Source organism: Mirounga angustirostris, unplaced genomic scaffold (genome assembly GCF_029215605.1).
Source record: "Mirounga angustirostris isolate CCGP_5_RB_7025 unplaced genomic scaffold, mMirAng1.0.hap1 SCAF_3, whole genome shotgun sequence".
NCBI lineage: Eukaryota > Metazoa > Chordata > Mammalia > Carnivora > Phocidae > Mirounga > Mirounga angustirostris.
In genome coordinates this window covers 80,582,822-80,588,413 of record NW_026991711.1, presented here as the reverse complement: position 1 = coordinate 80,588,413, position 5,592 = coordinate 80,582,822, and positions in this window count along the sequence as shown.

The window sequence follows — 5,592 nt, the reverse complement described above, 5'->3', positions numbered from 1 at the left end:
AGAGCAGATCTGACCCTTTGCTGTCTCCTCTGAGTGATGGCAGGCAAAACTTCAGAACCTCCACGACCAGCTCACCTCTTAGGGGAACTTCCCAGGAGAATTTGCAAGCAAGCATCTGCCAGTTTTCTCCTCATTGTCCCTTGAAAGCAGTTTCTCATTCCTTTACTCATTTTTTATTTCCCTTCATTTACATGCAAAATGCCTAAAGTCTCAAGCCATGCTTTGGACTCTTTACTGGTTTGTGGCATGGTCCATTCTTGTGCACCTTTCTGGGTCAGCAAGAGCTAAGTTGGCCTTGCTGTGAATGAGACCAGGAATTCAGGCTGTGTTCCTTTTCTTTTTTCCCCTTTATTTCTTCATGAATTTTTGTTATTTTGAAGTGCTGATCCCAGAACAGATGTGAGCATAGAGCTAGACATGCTGACTTAAGATGTGGGGTTATCACAGACAATTATATAAAGTACATCAGAGAGAAAGAGAGAGACGATCAAGTAAGAAAGTGATTGTTATTTGTGCCTGACTTATATAGAACACTGACTCCATAAGGACAAGGGCATTCTCATGTAACCCAACACCAAACCTGTCATCTCACAAGGGACATATCAGACCCGAAAGCTGAGGGAGATGAACATAGCTGTATTGACTTCACTGAAAAAAGGTCAAACTTAGATCATCATAAAGAATGAAGCACCTCATCATTATTACTAAATTGAAGCTGATCTTTGTGGATGAAACAGACTGTGTCTCCTGTGATGTCCTTTAATTCTATAGCTTCTCTTCCCCAGCTCTTAGAACAGCTCAGTTCACCCTGGAAACACAGGATAAATATAAATTTATTGGGGCATGGAGAGGGGAAAGTCCTCTAAGCTTCTCTAACGTAGATTGTGTGACGACCATTTGCTCCCTCCCTGGTTTCATTCCAAAGACTCTTGATAGAACAAATAAATTTTGCCTAAAATAACAGTTGCTTAGAGACTAGACATGCTTAGGGTGTCAGGGTGCTAAAGTACACTGGACAAAAGCAGTAAGACCCTGTTTAGAACCTGCTCACTGACAGGAACCTACAATAAAGAGAATAGGGTTCAAGACTCATGTTGGGACAGTTGTCAACCCAGTAACTTCAGAGTCAGAAGGGCTCTCAGTTTTTGCCCTAGAACTGCTCATCTTTCCCAAAATGTTGTTTCCATTAGACTACTCTCATCCTCAAGGGCTCCCTAAGGCACAGTGATAAAGTCCAGCCCCTGCACAGTCCCACCTTGAGAGCTGGACCACCTGCTACTCCGAGAGAACCTGTCCGCTCCGGCTACCAGGCTCCTTTCTCTCCCTGGAATGCTGTCATTTTCATTCCCATAAACTCATAAACTTCTTCTTTCTTCCTCTCCTACAGCATGCATGGCCCTACTCCTCCCTAGTTGTCTCAGGTTACATAGCCTTCAAAATCCACTTGCACTTGCCCCCCTTCGAGAATCACCCATTATTCCGCTGTCTAGAGCTCACTTCTTCCTTGGCTCCTCTGGAATTCTGGTGTCTGTCCACTGACTCAGGGGTGGACCAGATGTAGCCTTTTTTTTTTTTTTTTAAAGATCTTATTTATTTTTCGGGGTGGAGCACAAGCAGGAGGAGTGGCAGGCAGAGGGAGAAGCAGGCTCCCCACTGAGCAGGGAGCCTAACACGGATCTCTATCCCAGGACCTGGGATCATGACCTGAGCGGAAGGCAGATGCTTAACCCACTGAGCCAGCCAGGTATTGTCCCTCAGGTATAGCCTTTGATGTGTCTTTATATTAATATTCTAACCCAGGGTGATGTATCTTACCTCCTTAATCAAGTTGAAAGCTCTTTCAGAGGAAGGACCTAGTATGGCCCTACACATGTATCCCAGGCCTCCAGTAAATATTTCAGAATAAATAAATATTGGAGTATCTGCTTTTGTCTCCCTACCTCTGAAGAATGTGGAAGCTGGTGACCAAGAGAGTATCACCTGACTCATGAGAGGCAAATGCCTACAAAGTTGACTGAGCTGATTTGTATGAATAATATCCTTCATGTCATATGTGTTATATGTCATATATGTTACACATATATATGGTATAACTTCCATGATAAAGGTGAAAATGATTCAAATGGGAAGAATCTGTTTCGCCCTCAGATTCAAAAACAAATTTAAAACCTTCAGGATGCAGTCAATTTTTTTCAATCACCTAATAAAAGGAAAATGATAATTTTTTGAAAAAGGATCTTAGTACCCAAAATAAGTCACAGAGAATTAAACGTTGTAGTAACCTAAAATTTGGGGGAGCTACATTCACAAGGGGAGAAAGCATGCCCTGTGGCATGACCCCACCTAAGCCCCATGCGGGCCTTTTATCTACTTCTGGAATCACCCCTGTCCACTCTGGTCATGGTCTTTAACAGCCTCAGGCGGGGCAATTATCGTGGTATTGGTGCTTATTTCTGAAAGCAGGTTTCCTTCCTGCACGTTGTTCATCTGCCAATCTCAGGGTTTCTTATACGTGAAGAAACGAGGAAACAGCGTAGCGGTGTGCTTGGCTGCAGTTTTGTTTTGTTTTGTTTTTGCATCTTCACTCCAGGCGCCCTTGTCGGTGGAGAAATGCAGCCTAGTCAGAGCCTGGCACGATGAGTGAGCACAGGTGTGTGGGGCCTGCCCGTGTGCGTGGGACAGGAATCCAGGAGAGGAAGAAGATAGTGGGTAACAGTGGCACTGGCTGATCCAGATGTGAGGCAGGAAGCGAAACTTCCTCTTCCCATTAGCGCCTGGATCCCCTTCTCTGGGGTACTGAATCTTCACACTCACACTCTTGAGCCGGCTGCTGGATGTCCCTTCACCCAGGACTCTGCAGCAGGACAGGGGCCTTCAGGGCAGCAAGAGTGGTCCATAAACAGAAGGCCCTAACTCTGCCACTCTCTCTGCCTCTCTCCCACCTTTCATGGAAAAATCGGAATAATTAATTCTAAGAAAGAAAAATCTCGCCATCTCCCTCGTCTTGCCCTTAAACTTTTAAAGCACTCAGGGCCTATACCATTTAAGCGCTAAATTCTTTTCTGGCTCGGGGCATTCACTATCGTCTCTTCGTTCATTTTGCCTCTCCAATTCATCGCTTCTCGGCCTTTTGGCTAAGACCAAGTGTTGCCTCTCCAATTCGTTCGTTAATTTTGCCTCTCCAACTCAGCGTAGCTTTCTTGAGGGCAGAGAATGACACAATTTGAGCACCATTTCTCCCCAACAGCCCCTATGTCTGGTACAGTTTCACAGACATTGTGTGCATTAATTGATTAAAATAAGCTAGGGGTAGTTACAGATATCATGACAGCCTATCCCAAATATGTAATATTCACCAATGGGAACAGTCCCAGAAGAGATTCGTGGCATGGATAGGCTTTTTTTGAAAGACAGGAAAACCCAGCTTTAAGCAGAAGCTGCTACTAGAGTATTTGGGCTGAGAAGGTGTCCCAAGTTGTACCCTGGCCTTTCCGGCCAGTTCAAGAGAGGTCATAGAATTGGGTGGAATTCAGGGTACACTGCCCAGAAAAGGATGGGGGATAGTTCCTGGGGCCACAAAGAGGTGAGTCTGTGTTTCTGAGGGGAAATTCAGTCCATAGTTCTATCAGGTGAGGACCAGTGCAGGTACCTGCCTCACAGATACCTGGAGGACCTTCTCCTCAAGAAATATTGGGATGTCTGGACTCTGGGGCAAGAGGACCAGCAACAGCAAAGCAGTAACTGGAGTTAGGGTGTGTGTGTGTGGAGTGGCCCCATTTGTCCTCTTTGGTAGAAGTCGCTGTCCAGGATACCTGATGGCATCAGAAGCTGCCATGTGGGCCACAGCAGTAGTTGCCAAGGCTGACCCCTGGCAGGAACCAGAAACTCTGCAGGACCAGAGAGGTGCTAGAGTATCTGACAGCGTTCTCTTTTGTCCAATTTGGCAGTAACTAACACTTTCCCAAACTTGACACCAACAAGAATAAACAGCAATCTTCTCTAGCAGGAGTTGTTACAATTTGCTGACTTTAAAATCTGCTATCACCTCTCCATTAGCCCATTCCTCTCCCTACATCACTCTCTCCTATTCCCCTAATTAAGTAAGTGTGACTCTGACTTTGCTTTTGAAGCTTGAACTAGACTTGAGTTCAGGGGCATTTCTCTAGCCATCCTGCTTCTCTAGTCTCTCTGACCAAAAAGGTAGAGCAGGAGCTCGAAGAGTGGAAGGTGAGCAAGCAGCCACTTGTAACTGCAAAATCCCTTCTCTTGGATTCCCAGCAAACAGTGGGAGCATGAGTTGCATGCAAATTTTTTCTCCTTAGCCCTGTCTTCAAATTTTCCTTTGAAGAGCATTCTCCAGGGGAGAAGGAGAGGGAAGAACACAACACAGACTTAGCCAGGGGTCCGCTGTTGCTTAAGTCTGGACTAGAATTTAATGTCCCCTCCAACTCCAAAGAACCTGTGATCTGTATCTGCAAACCAAATGTCACCCGGAATTTTCCTGTCCCTTACCGTTTAGTTAAGGAGTAATCACTGGTTTTGCCCAGCCCCACAGTGGGGAGGGGGGGGCGGGGGGGGGCGGTCTGACTTCAAATTCTGCCATTTTGGAAAGAAAAGAAGAAAGGAAGGGCGGACGACGGAAGGCAAGAGGAAAGGAAGGAAGGGATTTATAGCATTGGCGGGAGAAGGAGATGTCCATCCCAATTAGGGGATGAGGGTGTTTATCCGACCCCAGCCTACAGCTTCGGTTCTGCCCACGAGGCAGCCTCATTCCTGAGTCCTCTGACTGCACAGCTTCCTCCCATCTCTCCTCTCCACTCCCCCCTCCACAATTATTTTAGAACTCCAATTTTTTTTTTAAGATTTTATTTATTTATTTGAGAGAGAGAGAATGAGAGAGAGCACATGAGAGCGGGGAGGGTCAGAGGGAGAAGCAGACTCCCTGCCGAGCAGGGAGCCCGATGTGGGACTCGATCCCGGGACTCCAGGATCATGACCTGAGCCGAAGGCAGTCGCTTAACCAACTGAGCCACCCAGGCGCCCTAGAACTCCAATTTTTATCCGGATCCCGCAAGGTAATTCAGCTACTCCTCAGATCTCTCTGGTAATTCCCAAATTCACTCCGACACCACATTGGCCTGTGGAAATCCAACCTCCGATAATAAGGTTGCCTTTTATGGCCAGGACACCCTAGAGAGCAGTTGCCGGTAGGAGCCGCAATTCTCCCGCTCTGCTTAGTACTTTTACGAATTCCTTTATTAGCAAAGCAAATTTTAAAAGCAAAGCGGGTGAGGATCCCACCAAAGCTGGGATGAGGGCGTGCGATCGTCGGGGGCTCGCCCCGAGGCAGGCTGCGGCGGTTCGCGGGCGCTGCCCTTGGGGACCCCCAAGTCCCCGGCCGGGGCCCGCGCCGCGCCCCGCTCCCTGGCTGGAGGCCCCGCCGCGGGCTTCCGCGCCCGGGTCCGCGCCTGCGGGCTTCCCGCCTCCCGGGGCGTCGTGAGGCCCGGCAACCTGCTCGCGGGTAGGTACGTGGGCGGGGCAGGCGGCATTTAAGGCGGGCACCGCCTCGGCGGGCCAGCGGCTGGAGCTCGG